This window comes from Crotalus tigris, unplaced genomic scaffold, assembly GCF_016545835.1.
Source record: "Crotalus tigris isolate CLP2741 ecotype Arizona unplaced genomic scaffold, ASM1654583v1 scf7180000024340.7048381, whole genome shotgun sequence".
Classification (NCBI taxonomy): domain Eukaryota; kingdom Metazoa; phylum Chordata; class Lepidosauria; order Squamata; family Viperidae; genus Crotalus; species Crotalus tigris.
In genome coordinates this window covers 1763889-1773593 of record NW_024100510.1, presented here as the reverse complement: position 1 = coordinate 1773593, position 9705 = coordinate 1763889, and the positions used below count along the sequence as shown (strand labels likewise).

The window sequence follows — 9705 nt, the reverse complement described above, 5'->3', positions numbered from 1 at the left end:
TTGACTTTGAAGTTTCTCAGTGGTTCTCTCACAAAGACCAACATGAATACCCATGGGAATTTACCTTCCACACTGGGAATGAGACCACTACACATCCTTCTGGGATATATTCATAAGGAAATATATTTGTTCTGCATAAAGGAGCCATGTCAGCCTGGCAGCCAATAGAGCAAGTGATCAGAGGTTTAAAGCATGGCTTCATTTCTTAGTTCTGGAAACCTTAAGAGTCCTCTCTTCCTGGCTGCCATGCTTGCCTCCCAAGCATAAACCATCTCAGGATGACAAGAGGTCAAGCTTGCCAATCAACTATGCTGTCTGCCTTAGAACCTATAACACCCCAGGATGATAAGAGTGCAGAGGACATCACCATCCCAGGATAACTCAATTAACTTTTTCAGCATCTATCATGCCAAGAAACAAGTCAGAATTTACCCTTTAAACAATTTTTGTAATTGTTTTCCACTTTTAAGTTGCAGTGAAACACTTTTTTGTGTGAAATGCAACTTCTCAATAGGTTCCTTGCTAAATCCTTTAAGGGTTGTGATTGGTTCTTTCTTTATTTCTGCTTTAAAAGAAGAAGAGGTAATATTTCAAAGTTTTATTCTCTGGAAATCTTTGAAGATACGTATTGTGGATGAAACTTGCCAGATTTAGTGTCCTCTAATATCTATTGATTTTGCTATTCTCATCCTGTTGTGTTTAAGAAATGAAACAATAGCAATAATTCCAGTACTTCTTATTAGTCTATGACCAAATCTTTTTTCAAATTCAGTCTCATCCTTAAAGCAATTTGAATTGAACCTGTGGATAACTGAATGTTGAAATACAAAACCAAATCTAAATCTCACCTGTCCATTTACGGTACCCATGTACCCAAGTTGGTGTGGTAATAAATAGTGGGCTTGGTTTTGTCAATAACTGGCTGGATAATTTTGTCCAAGTTCCATTTTTTCATGTACTTCAAAGTCTTCTTCATTTTCAATATCAACCAGTTTCGCCTGTGCCCAACCAGCCACCCATTTTGCTGTTTGCCTAGTGTCATCTTTAGCTGTATCTCTCCCTCCACCCCTTGCTGTTGTTATTATATCAAACATCAAAGTGTTTGATCACTCACTAAGGGATTTACATCTAGACTGAACATTTTATCTTTTGTAATTTGACTGATTGCTTCTCATGCTCTTCTTTCGCTGGCACAAGAAAAAATTATGTACAACACGTTTAATATATGCCTGAGCCAATTACCACCCACCATTTGTAAATGTAAATATTTATTAAGCAAATAGTTCCTTATTGTTTGAACTAATTCATCCCATTCAGCATCAAAGGTAATTGTTTTCCAAAAGGAAGAAATGACTATGTAAATTTGTTATATGTATATTACATCCAACATACATGGTTTATAATAAAACAGATTAAAATAAAATAAATGCATAATATAAAATAAAATACATTTTTACCACAAAAAAAATTAGAAAACTATCTCAGAATTAACTAGCTCTTGTTGGAGCATCGTTATCTAAATTAAATAAATAAATAGTTCCTATAGTGGCTGCAGGTAAATCTCTGTCTCCTTTAAGAAGAAGCGAAATGAATGCAAAGTTTCAATCTCAGTTTCATGATAGAGTTCACTGGCAAGCTAGAGTTAAACTGGTTATTTTAAGCTTTAGTTTCCAAACTGGAAAGCTGCGATAACATGCTCTACATTTATTACTTATTGAATTCAAGTTGTCTTTTGCATTGTGTGTCTGAAATAAGCACACTGGAAATTGTTTCATCTACAATGTTCTTTATAAGGAATATTACTATTTTGTTTAAAAACCAATGGAATTGGAAAACAGGTAATTACTACATTAGTAGAATACAATAAACAATTGGTAATAGTCAAATGAAATTGCTTACAAAGCACACAAAAGATACAAACACAAACAAATTCTTAAAAACTAGGCAATGCAGTGGGAAAAATAGATCTGGAAGATGATTTTATTTAGCATTTTCAACAATAACTTGAATGGGCTACTGAGAACATGCATGCCACCCTTTGTTTTGCCTTTCTTATTCCCACCTTTTCCAAAAGCAGACATTCATAGAGCTGACAGACTGCACTGAAGGCAATACTTACTTGTCTTCCAAGGGGACTGGAGAGTGGCACAGCCAGTCTATGCCTTCAGTGGCCAGGCTCAGTGCAAGCTGGTGGTCCTTTCCCCCCTTTTATATCTTCTTTTTGTATATGCATGGCAGCCTCTGACATCAGCACTGGGACAGGGCATCTCAACAAGCTCTCCCCTCCTCCCTTTACAACTTCAGAATTTTTTTCACCAAGTCAAGGAAGGACTTATTTTGAATTACTTTCCTCCTTTAAGTTTGAGATATTGTAAAAGATCATTTTTATTATCAAAAGAAAATGTTGACATTTATTTTATTTCTATAGCCACCTATTTCAACTCAGTGCTTCTGGGGGATGTATAATTCTAAAACAATTAAAAACATTTAAATTTTAAATCTCAAATTTTCAACCTCCCTCCCTTTCTTCTGACTCTATTGATTTGGCATCCGACTTAGTTTAATATATGAGCCACTAATGCCAATCTGTTTGTATTTTACATTCAGCAAGTTACACTGTATAAATAAGTAAAAGAAATGGCACATCTTGCTCAGGATTTCAACATTTCTGGTTCCGATTTAACTGTGGTTCCCTGGGCAGTCAGTCCCAGCTATATCAGAGGCACATAAGAAGGCATTCAATGACATTGATCCTAACAGGCACAGGATGCCTGGTGGGATCATGGACAGCTTCCTCCTACTTGATTTTCAGCTCTGCATATGTGGGCCTCAGAGCTGTTCTTTTGGATGGAAGATCCATATGCAAAAGTCCAGAGTCACCTTTCTTCCTAGAGGTCTTGGACTGGTAGGTAGATGTGCATCTTCCAACTGTAGGTGGGGACAGTTCATATCATAGAAACTGAAAAATTCTTACGGTTCCGCAGTCACTAATGAAACATAACACAGAGAAATACATTCTGATTTCCCTTCCAATGTAATACAGGATTCCACATATGACTTCTTTCTCAGAATGGCTATCTTATCTTCAGCTTGAGAAACAACTTTTGTGCTTCAAATGGGACAATTTTCCATTCAAATTGTATTCCTCTTCATCTGGCATGGTAGGTTATATGAAGGGGCTATATGCCTCCCTCTTCCTGTTTGTTGTGATGGTGGATAGTATATGTACATAACTAAATAGAAAGGGTATTCCAAATTTCCCTTATCATAAAAGACATAAATATTTCCTCTCGGTTTCCAGTGTTTGCCTTTTATACCAGCATTTTTTTCATATACCAGTATGAAAAAAATCTCATTTTTTAAAAAATGTAAAAGGCTAGTTTGTCAGTGATTGACAAGCAAACAATTTGGTCAATATGGAATAGTGAAATTTACATTTTAGTTCTACCCTAAAATAACAGCTGATATAATATGTACAATGAAGTGAAAATGATGTCCATTCATCTGCACTAACATGGGCTCCTCCTATTACCGTTGCAGCTAATTACTTGCAAATATCCAGAAAATTAGAAAATACAAAAAAAAAAAAAAAAAAATGTCCAGCTGCCCATCGTCTTATGGATTCCCTTACAGACAACTTTCTGTGATGAGGTGCTAGAGCTGTGGGTTGGATCTTTCAATGAAATTCCTGTTCAGTTTTATGGTTCATTGATTTGCCTTGGACAAATTAACTTGTAAACCTCATAGTATATACTGTATATAACACAGGACCACTGTAAATAAAAACACAGTTCAATTCAACTAATACATATGTGTATATTATGTAACACATCGGAAAGTGATCTATTTCCTATATAACATCAGTATTTGGAAAAAGCTTAAGCTGCATCTACAATAATCTCTCATTAGAAAATAGACTACTGATTTAGAAGGTTTCTCTTGGGGTTGTTGTTGTTGTTGTTGTTAATTGCGAAGTCGTGTCCGACCCATCACGACCCCATGGACAACGTTCCTCCAGGTCTTCCTGTCCTCTACCATCTTCTGGAGTCCATTTAAGTTCACACCTACTGCTTCAGTGACTCCATCCAGCCATCTCATTCTCTGTCGTCCCTTCTTCTATTGCCCTCAATCTTTCCCAGCATTAGGCCCTTCTCCAGTGAGTCCTTCCTTCTCATTAGGTGGCCAAAGTATTTGAGTTTCAACTTCAGGATCTGGCCTTCTAAAGAGCAGTCGGGGTTGATCTCTTCTAGGACTGACCGGTTTGAACGCCTTGCAGTCCAAGGGACTCACAGGAGTCTTCTCCAGCACCATAGTTCAAAGGCCTCAATTCTTTTGCGCTCAGCCTTTCTTATGGTCCAACTTTCACAGCCATACATTGCAACTGGGAAAACCATGGCCTGGACTATACGCACTTTTGTTGGCAGGGTGATGTCTCTGCTTTTTAGTATGCTGTCTAGATTTGCCATAGCTTTCCTCCCCAGGAGCAAGCGTCTTTTAATTTCTTGGCTGCAGTCCCCATCTGAGGTGATCTTGGAGCCCAGAAAAATAAAATCTGTCACTACCTCCATTTCTTCCCCATCTATTTGCCAGGAATTGAGAGGGCCGGATGCCATGATTTTGGTTTTCTTAATGTTGAGTTTCAAGCCAACTTTTGCACTCTCCTTCTTCACCCGCATCAAGAGGCTCTTTAGTTCCTCTTCACTTTCTGCCATTAGAGTGGTATCATCTGCATATCTTAGGTTGTTGATATTTCTCCCGGCAATCTTAATTCCAACTTTTGATTCATCTAGCCCTGCCTTTCTCATGATGTGCTCTGCATATAAGTTAAATAGGCAGGGCGACAGTATACAGCCTTGCCGGACTCCTTTTCCAATTTTGAACCAATCAGTGGTTCCGTGTCCAGTTCTCACTGTTGCTTCTTGGGGTTAGGGAATCTATTATGCTTCAGATAACCCTAGTCACTGAACACATAGTGGCTTATAAAGAAGAGCCTTGGTGGCACAGTGGTTAAAATGCAATATTGCAGGCTAACTCTGCCCACAGCCTAGCATTCGATCCTGATGGCGTTCGAGGTTGACTCAGCTGTTCATCCTTCTGAGTTTGGTAAAATGAGAATCCTGTTTGTTGAGGACAATATGCTAACATTGTAAACTGCCCAGAGAGTGCTTTAAAGCACTATGGAGCAGTATATAAATCTAAGTGCTATTGCTCTAAGTTGGCTATAAGTGTAAACAAGCAAACAAACAAACATTAAGGTATCTGGTCTTTTTGCTGTTTTGCTAGAGCTTTGCTTATCTATGATGCTCCAACTAAGTCTCATGAAAGTGGGTAAGGGGCACAACACCATGAAAAATTATTCTGTCCCATAGTGTTTTGAGCCTTGTCCTTCCTGACCCCAGCCTTGCAGAGCTGAGTGGGGGAGATAGTATGCAAGCAGACCTGTGATAGCAAAGGTCCTGATCCTGCAAGGATTCCACAAGCACATTGCAAATACAAGCAATCTTTCTGGATGCTGGAAACAGAGTTGAAAAGATGTGACCAATGTGGACAGATTCATTCAGATTCACTTGATCTAAGCACCAACTTCTGGTATTTAAGAATCATTGACCACCTTTGACTCTATTTCATTATAAACAATAGGAATAATTAAATTCATTTGAAAATACCATTATTCGGTCTTGGGGATTCAAAAATAATTCAGCATCCACATCAGGATAGGGTACTGCCCAATAAGGCAAATCAATTAAAGCATTGGCTTGAAGCTTTGAAAATTAAAAAAAAAAAGAAAAAAGAGAAGATATCCTTTTCTTTCTGTGATTTTTTGAGCAATTAGCATTAATAAAGCAATGAAGGAACATAACTTAAAGGCCAGCAGATTTTTGGAAAGACAAGTACTGTGATCAAGATGTAGGATGAAAAGCAGTCCAGAACTTTGCAGGTGAGAATTCATTACATAATCTTCTCTGGTTTTGCATTTCTACATCTCTATTAACCACTAGATTTGAAAGATCCAGGAGAGCTATTTTAATGTAATTTTTTGTGGGAAGCTAGAGCTATTAATCATAAAACAGCATCTTATCCCTCCTATCTGGTGTTTTCTTTCTATGAAAAGATTCATAATATTTTCTATGAAAAGATTAATAACAAGAGGTTTAATTAAGTACAAGTGATAATGACAGCACTCTCCAAAGCAAATGAGAAAACTCCAGAAATACTATCCTCACCTTGAGGGGCTTCTAATCAGAGCCACCTTATTTTGGAAATGTTCTAAATCTCTTTGAAGTGGTCTCCTTCACTGTTCATTTCACCTGTCATGAAATAGATATATTTTTTAAACATTTGCATTTGGTGTTACAATCTTACCTTCTTTCTGGTTAAGGTCCTTTCCATGGGCTGTGACTTTAATGCTCCCCAAACATAAGATTTTCCCAGTGTTCAGCAAGGGTCCTTACCTCCCCCTCCATTAATTGCCCACATTTGCATTCTATAGGAAAGCAGCAAACCCCTATCCCTTGGCAGGAGGGAAAGTGCCAAGAACATGGAGGCAGCAATTCCTCCACCCTGGGAAATCTGTCATGCAGTTTCAGAGAAAATATTGGAAAAGCTCCCTAACATTTGCTCTCATCGAGGACTGAGCAGTGAGCTAATTGGCTCTGCTTTCCACATCCCAAAGAAACGGACCTGAGGCAGCAGTGATCTCAAGACTTTAGCTAGTTAATCAGACAATCAGAGTGATAGAAAAGCCCATCTCTCTCCAAGCGAGGAAGGAAAATAGGGTATTTTGCTGTGGGGAACACAACACCATCCATTTATAATGCAGCTACCTGGCTGTATTTCTGAATCAAGATAAAAGCTGATGCATAAGATGTAGAGTGAGCATAATGTTGCTTTAGGCCAAAAGGGATGCATTAGGTGGGATTACCCAATTCTTTTTGTTAAGCGGTCCAGTAGCTATAATTGCTTTAGAATGACGTTCTGTCAATATATATGGATATGGAGTGTGGGTATCTTTTCCTTCAGAATCCCTTGCCCCAAAATTGCTTTATTTGAAAAAATATAGCCCTTAAAGAAGAATAATGAAACTACACATAACACAGAACTCTCTTCCTGATTGCATCAATGAAATTAATTTACATTAACTGGAAGAGATCTGGACACAGAATGGTTGATGAGAACATAGTAATGAAAGATAGCTTACAGGAGGCATTAAAAGTTTAGGATACTGAAAAGTCACAGCTGTAACTGGAAATGTCTTCTAATTTGGTTACTTACTGCAAATAATTCAGCAAAGATTTATTAGCATTAAAACTAAGAATTTTGATCTGAATTCAAGATTCTTTCTCAGCTTGGAAAAAACATTAATCACAGAAACAGATATAGGAACTCACATTTTCAATTTCTTTGTGCATCTTTAGCTATGTAAGAAAATGGGTAGGTATTGTAACTAATTGCCAAAGACATAAATATTAGGGCCATCAACACTTTAGATTTGATTTCAAAAAGCTATGTGGCCAAAAGCAATGGTTAAAGCAGTCATATCCAGGAATAAACTATGGCTGTTTGTTGCAGAAAGCTGCTGTATTTGCATTCCCATGTGGTCAGAGGAAGCAGAGATCGACCTACTGAAGAGGTACCACTGAGGAAAACCATGGGGCCGCTTGCCTCGTGAGCCGACACGTGAACCAGCAAAACCATCGGCCACGGCCAAGAAGTCCACAGGTTGATTCAAATGCGGGAGAGAGGGGCATCGTGCCATAGAGTGCTGCCTGAAAGCCCCTCAATGCAACCTAGACCTATCACTGGCCAGGAAATCAGAGAAGTCCCCAGCCAAGCCACGAGAACCTGCCATGAGGGCGACAGAGGCTGTGGAGTCTCCACCCTCTGCCAAGCATGGGGAAGGAACTCTGGCCTATCCCACAGGGGCAGCGGATACCTTGGATGACAGCTCGGAGGGCAAACCCCTGGTAAGTGGATCCATTGCACCCATCCTCAAGACAGTGACTATATTAGCCCCCTCCATGCTGTCAAAGTGAAAGCCTTAATAGACTCTGGCTGCACCCACTGCCTCATTAGCCTGATGCTAGTGGGGAACTTGGACATTCTGATGAGGAGATTGAAAGAACCAATCTCATTCGGCCAGTTAGATGGATCCATAACAGGGGGGGGGGTGCCAGCTACCCTAGCCACTTTACCAATCTACCTATCCCTGGGGGGACCACGAGGAAGACATAATGTTTGTAGTGACCCCAGGCATGGAATTCCCAGTGATCCTAGGGCTGGAGTGGTTAAAGAAATGGAACCTCTGGGTAAACTGGAGGATGGCAGAAATCAATTTCCTGAAGGGGGACCCTACGGACTTAAACCTCCAAGAAGTCCTACCAAAATTAAGAACGGAAAAAGCATCCATGGGAGAAGAAAAGGGGCTACCTGACATGCCAGAGGAATACCGAGACTTTGCTGAAGTTTTCAGTGAGGAGAGGGTGGATGAGCTTCCCCCTCACCGACCCACGGACTATGCCATAGAATTCAAGCCCAGGGCAAAACTCCCAAAGCCCAGATTATACTCTATGAGCCCTAAGGAGAAGGAGGAAATGGAAAGATTCATAAATAAAAACTTAGAAAGCGGGTCCATTGAACCTGCTAAACCTAAAGTAGCTTCCCCGGTCCTCTTTAGAGAGAAGGACGACACTTTACGCTTGTGCATAGACTATGCCTATTGAATGCAATCAGTGAAAGCAACCTATACCCCCTACCCCTCATGAAGGACATGTTATCCCACCTCTCGAAAGGAAGAATTTTCACTAAACTAGATCTAAGGGAAGAGTGTTACCATATTAGAATTAAGGAAGGGGATGAATGGAAAACTTCATTTAATTGCCCAATGGGATGCTACTAATTCAAAGTTTTGCGTTTGGACTACAAGGGGGCCCCACAGTACTTATGCAATTAATCAACAAGGTACTAAGGGAGCACCTATTTAAGGGGTTCCTGGTTTATCTAGATGACATCCTTATCTTCACTGAGTCCAAAGAAGAGCATGTCAACGTAGTCAGAGTGGTTTTAAAGAAACTGCGAGCTGCCCACCTATATGCCAAACTATCAAAATGCGAATTCCACCAGGAAAAAATAGACTACCTGGGTTATCGCATCTCCCCACAGGGCATTGAAATGGACCCCGATAAGTACTAAAATGGGCACCACCTTGCACCAGGAAGCAAATTGCAAAGTTTCCTGGGTTTCGCAAACTTTTATTGCCAGTTCATCCCTTCGTTCACCCAAATAGCCTGCCCCTCATGAACCTACTAAAAATGAATGGAGAATCCTCAGTGAAACCCAGCCAGCCACTGAAATGGACAATGGAATGCCAAGCGGTGTTCGATAGGCTAAAGAGACTCTTTTCCGCCGAACCTGTACTGAGGCACCTGGACCCAGAAAAACCCTTTGTTATACAGGCATACACAAGCGATGTGGTGGGGGTTGTACTATTACAAGAAAATAATAAAGGGGTATTGCAACTGCACGCGTATACGTCCAGGAAACTCACTGAGACGGAACAGCACCGGGCCATGTGGGAAAAGGAGGCATACGCTGTGAGATGGTCATTACTTACGTGGTACCATTTCCTTGATGGGAATAAAATCCTTTTTCAGGTCTGGACAAACCACAAAAACTTGGAAGCATTAAAAACACCCAGAAAGCTCACTC

At 39.9% G+C, this 9705-nt stretch overlaps 1 long non-coding RNA gene across 1 annotated transcript; it reads right to left on the bottom strand.

The window, feature by feature from the left end:
- Positions 1-2875: 2875 nt before the first annotated feature.
- Positions 2876-8536, bottom strand: LOC120300367. Its single transcript, XR_005554646.1, has 3 exons — positions 8428-8536; positions 6225-6308; positions 2876-2987 (listed from the first exon to the last, which is right to left on the bottom strand). It is a non-coding gene; the product is annotated as an uncharacterized LOC120300367 (long non-coding RNA).
- Between the last annotated feature and the right edge of the window lie 1169 nt (positions 8537-9705).